Below are 10,679 nucleotides of genomic sequence, written 5' to 3'. Positions count from 1 at the left end.
TGGCAGATACCAATCCCCAAACTAAAGGCCTCTTGTCAGCCTTGCATGTTGCTGCTGGGAATAGAAATAGAAAAGATACTCTGTTGAATCATTATATCAAACCAGGTTTGAAGAACAGCTTGGAAGAAACTGCATTTAATATTGCCAAAAGGATAAGTATGTATCACTACCTCTTTGAAGTTGTGGAAGGCTGTACAAATTGTTCTCCTAAGTCGTAATGGTTTGGTTAAGTTTCTTAAATTTCAAAAATGCCAGTCCATCCTTTGTGTCCCTATAATTTTTTTCACAATACAAAGCAACAGCAATATCTTACTTTAAAAATTCATGGATTCCATGGTATTCTTCCAAGTGATTTGCCTGACTCTGATGTCAAAATGTATTCAAGAGTTTTTTGTATACATCTATAATGATTTCTGCAGAGTTTGTGATTTTTTTAATCAGAAATAATTTTAACTTATCTGTTGAAATGAATAGTATAGAAATTAAAGATGTTCCTAGTGCTTTTGGGAAAAAATATATCTATGTTTGTACAATATCCATAATCTATTTCATTCGCTCCTAGATATAATATTTTGAATTCTACATTTTTATATAATGTATAGTTTCATTAATAATTGTGTCCTTTCAGATTGCATTCAATATAGAAGAAGTTTAAGATTCCATTTTTCCTAGGTCCTTATATTATTTTATTTCTTTGGGATAAATTGACAATGTTATCTAATTTCAAGTTTTGTAAAGGTTATGCTATGTAAAGACCTTTCTAAGGTGAAGATTTAATACACTGATGTCAAACTAACCTTTAATTCTATGAATTACATGTATTGTTACACTTGTATTTTTGTAATCAACTTTTTAATAACTGTTTTTATATTTCTTGCATCAGAAGAATGAAATATATGGAATACTTCACAAATTTTCATATCATCCTTGTGCAAGTGCCATGTTAATCTCTGTATTATTGTAATTTGGGTAGACCTGCTGCTGAAGCATGTAGTACCCTCTAAATTTAAGTACTTAATGATGCAATCTTTATACAGGCATATATCCATGGTTGCCTATTTGTAACAAGGAACCCTTATTGTTCCTTAAAATGCGATTGATCTTATTTCTCTAAAATTCTGTGTATAGTGGAAAAGCTTATATCATTTGGTCGATTGATCATATTTACAATTTTTTGTCAATGACTATTTTGTCATTTTCATTTCAAATTTGATCATACTTTGAAGCCTTTACAGCTAAGTCCAAAGGTGATGGCTTTTCAAGTACTTATTTATCAACTGAGTTAGCTTTGTAGAGCTAATGGATTCAAAGTAAGTCTTGCTTGAGAGCTACTTCTAAACTTCTGCAGCTTAACATTTCCCAAATGAGGTCTTGCTGGGACAAATGTCTACCTGAACCTTTAACCTTCTTCCTTGTAGGAACAGACCAACCAAAATATCTTACCCTGACAGCATAGATTGTCTTTCTGGAACAAAACTAACCTTAGTTACAAGGGATCATAGAGAGATGAACAGTTCAGACAGAATTGTTCAGAATGGAAGGTATTTTGTTAAAATATAATTGTTTATTATACTTATCATTTCAAAAGTAGCTAAAGCCAAAAAGGTGAAAAAATTTTCATATGCATGATTACCTACTCTCCTGGCCTGTCTAGCATCCAACCAGGCAGGAACTTACACTACTGACTCTCTATCACCAAATATTTCCATAGCTCCTGGAAAAGTCCATGTTTCTCCTCGATATTAGGCCTTAAATTGGTAATGTTTTAATCACAGTGTTTCCTCTTGCCTCTAGGCTGTAAATCTACAAATGGTAAAGCTTTAAGTCTAACTCTACCAAACACTGAGGTAGAGATAATGGAATAATACTTTAAAACAGAGTTGCCTTTGATTCCCTAACCACAACAAAACAATGCAAAACAATTTTTATATTATATATACTTATATATTTTATATTTATAAATATAAAATATGTGCTGATTTTAAATTTCACAGAGTGAATCTTAATAGAATTGATAATTTGACAAATACATTGACGTTTATTCCGATAAATAGAATGGAATATAAATAATGAGATTTAGGATATATATTAGAATATAAAAAGTATCAATGCAATATCTCCGGTATAAACTTGTGATAAGTTCTAAGTGTTTGTGATCTTCTGAATTCACATGGTAATATAACAGTCTTGTTTTCTGCTAATCTATAAGGGATTTTACTCTGATGCTCTGTTTATTGTTTTAACTCGATGGTCCCAAAGTGTTTTCTCCATATTTCTGAAGCATTCTTACTGATTATACACAAATTTTGCTGATATGATGTCTAAAAGCTATTATTCTTCTGAAGGACCCACGGATCCGAGGATACAAGTTCCCAGTTATCTGTATCATCAGATAACAAGGGCAAGACTTCTCACATAGGCCCATGCAACATGCCAAAAGAAAATAATTGAAGACATCTCAATTTCTCATTTCCTATAATATTTCAGGACCCCAATTCCTTACAAGAATTAGCAGAATTCAATTGTGAAATGCAAGGCAAGTTAAAATGAAAGATGAGATCACAAAATCTGAGAGAAAGTACTGTAATTCAAACTTTCAATTTACAGATGACCAGCCCATATGAGTGAACAAAATTACAAATGAACAAGATTATTTTAAATACCCCTCTCCTAATGATTAATGAAAGATTTCAGTGCAGCCTAAAAATAGTTTCTGAAATGATAGATCCATAGTTGCCCTACCAAGTCTAGGAATACTTGATTTAAAGATCAAATATAATTTAGAAAAACATTAACTGAGAAGATCCTTAGTGCTTCAAATCACTGATACTTCAGTAAAACTAGGTTCTGTAGTATAAAAAAATGTTGTCATTCTCAAACCAAAGATAACCTATATTTAATCTCCTGAAAGTATATTCATTTTCAAACTATTTAAAATCACATTTGCCAAAATAACACTTGACAAGTAGATGATAGTGACATTACAAGGTTTTCAAGTGTAGGGAGCTAGTTACAATAGAGTTGATTTACGTACCCAGCACCAATAGCAAACAAGTTCAACCATTCATTAATGTGTAGAAATAGTACTCCCCACCATTTGTGCTGTTCAGTAGGTGCCTTCCAGAAATGTGTTAAATAGATCAGCCTCCCATATTTCAAACCCAAATATTAGCTAATAAAGTAAATTTCATCACATAAGAAGGTACATTTTAAAAAGTCACTAATAGATGCCTTATCATGTGTTGTTTTATATTTTCCCTATCTGTCTAACATAGTAAGAAATATGACTTTAAGTTTTGAATATGGGTACTGATGAGAGATGTGACAAAAATAAAATCTGTCTTTTATTTCTGTCATATTCCTCTAAGTAGTAAATTTTAGTTTTCTTCTTTTTCCAAAACTTATAGGTAGTAAAAAAAATTATCCTATGTAAAATAAAATAATCATACACCATTGTACAAAGCCATTTATAAAAACTGGTAGTTAGGAATAAATTCTAAGCCATTTTTAAATTTTCTTGTTGACTAAAGATTAATCTTCCAAATGAACGAGAATAAAATCATGTCTAAGTGCTTCACATCTCCAGTCTTGCAAATTGTTATTGCAGATGAATGAATTATGGAAATATAAGCTGACATCAGTTCAAGTATATGTGGGAGTGAAACTCCATGGAATGTACATAAACCTTTCAAAGTATTAACAGGCAGTTTAACAGAATGACTATCAGGAAATTGAAACCAGAGAGGAACAATAGTAAAGAATTAGAATGAATGAAAAATGGAACAAGGGGCAAGTACAGCTAGAATACTCAATGTACATATTTAATAAAGGAAGTGCTAAATCTGAACTCAATCTTGGAGAAAGAGTTGGTTGACACTGATAGAAGGAGTGACTCTGATCCAGGAGCATTAGACAATTAGATGGACATATTTAATTGTAACACACTTGCACAACCTTTTGAAATTCAATTAAAAGAAACAACAAACAAAAACACACAAAAATGACAACCAAACAGCAATCTCTAGAGAGTATGAATATGACCTCTCAAAATTTTAAGCAGTTAATGAAGGTAGTCTTTGGAAAAGCAAACAAACTGTTCAAAGAGGGCAGTTTGGGGTAGGAGAGAATTTTGACCAGGTTTAAAAAGATTGTCTAAGGTTATAAATCATCTATATCTTCTGCAAATATTTTCTTCTGCGAGTGCTTTGTCTGAACTGGATACTCCAGTCCTGAGTCACACTTGATAGCTTGTGAAGACAGAATGGAAGAAACAAGATCAAGAACCTATTACTCCACTGGAGAGAAAACAGTCCTCTCTGTTTTCTCTCAATCTCCTCACTACTCCATTTTCATACTTTTAATAACGTCAAGTGATTTTGAATTATATCTTTCCTTCCTTGTTCTCACAAAGTAATTGTTCAAAATAATTCATTAAATATTATTTGCCATTATTTTCTATCATGCTGTTTACTTGTTCAAGCGAGTCCATTAAACTTCCCCTTTTCTTTTGGTTGCCACGAAAATCCAACAACTATATTAATGAGGACCAACGCTAATGCAAAACTTTGTCTCCAAAAATCCAGTCCAAGAACCTATAATCACAAATATTTAGCTATAATTTTTTCTTTTTTCTTTTACCTTGAATTCTTCTTGTGTCTAAAGTGCCCACAAAAATAAGTACTCCACCACTTTTTGGTTCAATCACTTCTAACCTCAAAGATATATTTTGCTAACAAGATGCTGAGAGGAAACCTAAGAATACTCCACTTTTATCTTATCTCTTAAAACTTTTATCTTCTCTCTTAAGACTCTCCTTAGATACCATATCAGGAACAGTGAAGTTATTCTTTGCAAAATTATTTCAATAGGTTATTTTCCTCTTGGTCTTGTATTTGCTCAACAAGATGTATGGAGAAGAATAGAGTTAAATCACCAATTCCTTGGATGATATTGTCTGTTACAAAGGACAATACTTCTATGTCCTACTTCTATGTCCTCCTCTTAGCTCTTGCCTGATTTCCAATTAATCACAGGTTCTTGGCTTCAATTCTAGTGAAGCTGAAGCACTATAAAGCGTCCCCCACTGCTACATCTTCATGGTTTATCTTTGAAAACTTTTATTTGGAGGTGGAATTTATTTTCATGTCTTCATTCAATTTGTTCTGCATTATACTGAGCCAAATAAGCTCTGTAAAATCACTTTAGGTAGCAAAAACATTAACACAATCTATATCACTATATAAAAATATTTTGGCCCCCTCCACTGCTGAAACCAAAACGCTTAGCGAGGGCTTCTAATAACGTGTTTTCTTACCTTTTCTATTTGCTCAATTCTTTTCTGATCCCCAAACTTTTTGGCTTACGTAATAAAAGAAGTTTTCACTATCTCATGTTAATAAGAATATTATATTTTTGAGCTACTTAGAAATGTGAAATCATTGAAGTATTCAATCAGATTTTTTTCTGTGTTTCAGTGCTTCACGTGCAAAGACATTGTGGAAAGTATTAAAACAGAGAAGTGTAAACTCAATACATTCTTTCATTGTGGAGGACACTTTCTCCCTAAATATTTTGACCCAAATAATCTTTTTAAGAGAATTACTGTTTAGTAATTAAAGGTCAATTCACAAATTTTGATGTCTTATTTTTAAAAAAAAAAACTTTGAATTTAAATTCCCCTACCACCTTGTTTCACACAGTAAGAGTATATTTCCTAGGTAAGGACAATTCTCATGGGAATCTACAGGATTTACAGCACGGTTTGTGAGGTTTGTTTGTTTACTGTGAAAATGAGCCACCTTACCCACATTGCTCCCTCTCAGCTAAGTCTCCATGGATTTCTTTGCATGAAAGCCTATTTTCCCAGGCAATTTTAAATTTTCTTAATAGGCTAAGTTAAAAGTTAGAACAATTAAAATTTACCTGTCATAATTTTAAAACACTTTTGAAATTCCTTTATCAGAATCGCAAATTTACCAATCCTAATTCCACCTTTACCATCAAAAACAGTTAACATGTTGTTTTCATGATATAGTATCCATGAAACTATTATTTTCCAGTGGCTTTGTTATGCATATACATGAACATATAAGCTGATGCTGAGCAAAATGAACTCCAAGATATGGAAAGAGATATTTATTTGCAGTTGTTGTTTTTAATGTACTATGTGATTTCTATTTTCCTTGGGTTTTTCCCCTATGGTATAACTCCTACTGTGTTTGATTTTGGTACCCTGTGTATTGTGTATACATTTACCTTAATTGGGGAAGGGAAGAGGAACAACAAAATGGCGAGACATAGGACAAAAGGAAAACCAATGCAATAGCAATACTCACAAGACAATATGTTGGAAATGTACATTACAACGTGTGAGGGGTTTGGGTGTGAAGGAAAAATGTGAGAAAAAATGAGAGAGGGCATAACAAGTTTGAAAAGTTATGTATTCAGTGCCTTACAATTGCTAACCCACTGCACATCACTTTCACATTAAAATTAAATTTAAAAAATAAGCTGCATGAAATAAAATTTCACTGTATTGATATAGTAAATATTATTCTTTATATAGTAACTTTTTAAAAAATCAGTACTATTTGTCATATAATTTGAATTAATTACCCCTTCTTTATCAGAGGGCCATCAACTTGAATGTTATCCAACTAGATAATTTTTTCACAATATACTTGCCAATATTTTCAAAAAAGAATAAATTAGTACTTTCTCATACTAAAAGCGAAAACCATTTAATTCTATGGAAACCCATAACTTTTAAAAGTAAATAAGTTGTTAAGAGGACAGAATATGTGTGTTCTTCAAAATTCCTATGACTAATAACAACTCACTTTCAAATTCTCAACATTCCATACCTGAGAGATTCAAAATAGTACCTGTTTGCATGTTATGTAATTCTGCAATAGATTCATTTTCCAATGGGGTGTTACAGATTGAGAAGTGAACAGAAAAATAGCCATATTCTGGTATAGGATAAAACAATAAAGCATCTGTTATAATTAATTCTTCAAGAGTAAGCAATTGTTTATCAGATTAAGCTATTATTTCTATGACCATCAATCCCAAAATTTATGCCATAAAATCATCCTAGACCAACAGTTTCGAACTTGTAGGGTGCACCTCAAAATTCCCTTAATTCACATCACAAATAGCTTATCTCTATTGGGAAAAATACTACACCTTGCTAATGTGATGCCTTCCGTGTTCTGGAAAGAACACCACAATATACTGGGTTGCATCATTTTTCCTTTACTGGTATTCTTGCAAATATTATTTATATTTATACTTTTTTACTATCATAGATATTCAGGATGCTAAGATTGGAAGATTACAGTTAAAAGCGCACCCAGGCAGGAAGGTTCCCTAGATTCTTATCTCCAATATACTTTTCAGCAAAAGCCAGACACAAGTGGTACTGAGGTTGAAGTGGTAGGGCACAAGCCTTGAGCTTAACAGGCTCAGAGACAGTGTCCAGGTCTAGAGTTCAAGCCTTATGACAAAGCAATAAAACAAAAACAAAATTAAAAACAAACCCAAATCCTAGCATTTTTCTCACTGTATACAGAGGCACGTAATTAAGGAAATTGCTTCCTGTGTTACATACAGGTAGAAGAAAGAAGATGTTACACAATTATTCTCTTCATACCATGTTATATTAAATCATCAAAAACTGCTTTTTCTAAATTTATAAATTAATATCATCAATTTCTTGGCAACTCAGTCTAAATTATTCACATTATCATTTTCTACATGAACAGTTAGAATTATCTATTAACTGAGTTCTAATTATAACTCGCTTGAAACAATATGCTAGGTAAATAGAATGCAAGAAATATCTGTGAATTTGTCAATTAAACCCTCTACCTAAAAATAATTTTGTAGTATCCTATAGAATATGAAATTACAAACGAAACCAAAATATTTTTTGAAGTCTAAACTCTAATTTAGCAAGATCTATAAAGACCTACATTAGGTGATCTTTGTTATTCCTCCAGGCTTAAGCTTTTGTAATCCTTCATCCTTTCCTAGGAATCTAACAGAATGATGATTACTTACTTTTTCAAATTTTGGCTGGGAATCATGAACCACTTTGCATCTAGGAATGTTCTGTAATGAAGTGCGCATTTAAAACAAAACTGAGCAGGGGCTGGGAAGGTGGCTCAGTGGTAGAGCACTTGCCTCGAATGAATGAGGCCCTGGGTTCAATTCCTCAGCACAACATAAGCAAAAAGGAAAAAAAGCTGGAAGTGGCACTGTGGCTCAAGTGGTAGAGTGCTAGCCTTGAGCTGAAGAGATGAGCGACAGTGCCCAGGCCCATAGTTCAGGCCCCACAACTGGAACCAAAAAAAAAAAAAATTAAAAAAAGAGTTAAAAAATAAAAAATAAAATAAAAGACAACTGAGGATTATATACCAGTTGTATTTCAATAGAAAACTTGGCTTCTCAAAACATAATGAAGAAATTAGCCCAAATTTCCAACTGTGTATTCCTTTCTTGTTTGGTTTGTTTTATTAAGACAAAATTATACTACCTGGTCCAGGGAAGGTATCAGTAGTAATTCCAGTCTCTGATCTCCTGTCAGTTTGAGTGCTAGAATTCAAGGCTTGTATCACATTGCCCCACCATAGTTTCTTGGTTTATTTATTTATCTGTTTGTTTGTTTATTTATTTATTTTTGGCTCCGGTAATGGGGCCTGAACTTTGGGCCTGGATGCTGTCCCTCAGCTCTTCAGCTCAAGGCTAGTGCTCTACCACTTGAGCCACAGAGCCACTTCCGGCTTTTTTCTTTTTGTTATGTGGTGCTGAGGAATCAAACTCAGGGCTTCATGCGTGCAAGGCAAGCGCTCTATCACTGAGCCACCTTCCCAGCCCATTCTTGGTTTATTTAATCTAGATACAGACTATCAATTCTGAACTTCTCCAGTGATATTATCCACTAGACTTCTCAGACTGTTCTTGCACTATTTCCAAAGATGTTCTAACATTTGACACAGGGTATGAACATTTTCAAATGCACCTGCCGGGTCTCTGATTCATTCCTCCATGGATCCAATCCCTTTAATATTGATTACTTGACTCTCTTACTATCTCTGGTCCCTACTTATGTAATATTCTCAAACTTTTTTGAAGAAAGTTCACTGGAGGTCTTTCTAATATTAAAAATTATCACTTGATTCTAGTCTTACTCAGGACATACTTTCTATTGTTTTCTAACTTTTCTACATATTCTGAGAGTTGCTTCATTTGTGTATATGTGTGTGCACATATAAGTGCCTCTGTGTGTATGTGTATGTTTATATGCATGTATGCAAAAGCCTCAAGTTCTTATTCATCACTCTTGCTCATGCCTGTTATTCCATCACCTGAGCCAATCTTCCAATCTAGCTTTTGGCTGGTTAATAGTGTCTCAAACACTGTTCTGCCCAGGCTGGATGCAATCTGAACTTCCCAGACTCCTTTACATACTTAGGTTTCATTTATCCAGCCGAAACATCTTTTAAACTACAAACATTTTTGTGAGTGTAAAATCTAAGCTGTAGCCCAGATTTTTAACTCAAGAATTCATATAAAGATAGATGAACATACACATTACATATGCTGAATGTACACTGTTAGAAATGTGATCCTAAGCTGGGTGGTGGTGAGATCTGAGGATTGGGGTTCAATGCCAGCCCAGGTAGGAAAGTCCAGGAGACTCTTTTCTCCAATTTACTGCAAGAAAACTGGAAGCCGCACTGTGGCTAAAGTGGTAGAGCATTAACCTTGAGCGGACTAGCAGAGGGACAGTGCCCAGGCCCAGAATTCAAGTGCCAAGACCACCACCAACAAAAAATATATAAGTAAAGGAAAGAAAAAAATGTGATCTTATCCACCAGTTGATGGCTAGTATAATCCCTGCTCTCTCAAGATGGAATTTTTTCCTTATTAAATCCATGCTCTTATATCTGACTTGCATTGGAAACAGAATTATTCTTCCATTCCAATTTCTACAAAGTTGTGTCATTAGCAAGTGTGATTAGGAAGGGAGTGGCCTCATACTTCCTGTTCCACGTAGGAATAATGCTTTCTCTATATCACTCTCATAAATCTACATACTGGACTTGGCTTTATTGTTTCAAGGTGGTCTTAATTGTGGAGTCTTCTATAGTGTATTGAACCCTTATTTTTAAACACAAAATTTCTCTTTCTCTTATTATTGCTATAGTTAACACGAGTTAACAAATTTATGTACACTTGGGAAATAATGTGCAGCACATACACTCACAAAAAAATGATCTGAGAACCTTCTTCCTCTTTAAAATTCGCCTTAATTTACAGAGAATTTACAAATTTTGAATTCAATATACTCATGAATAATGTATTTATAAGAAATATAAATTTCATATTTTCTCTTTACTAAGTTGTCTCTGAAACACGTGTTACATCAGCTCCAAATGTGTTCTTGTATTATTTCAGTGAAGCCAGAAATCATTCATTATACCTCAAGCAGCACCATAGACTGTTTCTGGAAGTAACTGTTACTGGATGTGGAAACTGATCTCAGTAGAGGAATGGAACATAGAGGATTGACAAAGTTCAACTTAACTTGTGCTTTCCTTTTTACTGTAAAAGAAGAGAATCTGAAGGCTTGAAGGAAACTCTGTCCCTGACTTTTTCTAGTGTGTGTTTTT

General features: G+C 33.4%; 1 pseudogene; it reads right to left on the bottom strand.

Moving 5' to 3' along the window:
- Window positions 1–890: 890 nt before the first annotated feature.
- Window positions 891–990, bottom strand: LOC122101785 (annotated as a pseudogene).
- Between the last annotated feature and the right edge of the window lie 9,689 nt (window positions 991–10,679).

Source organism: Dipodomys spectabilis, unplaced genomic scaffold (genome assembly GCF_019054845.1).
Source record: "Dipodomys spectabilis isolate Male_0828 unplaced genomic scaffold, ASM1905484v1 ptg000686l, whole genome shotgun sequence".
NCBI lineage: Eukaryota > Metazoa > Chordata > Mammalia > Rodentia > Heteromyidae > Dipodomys > Dipodomys spectabilis.
This window is presented reverse-complemented; position numbering and strand designations above follow the sequence as displayed.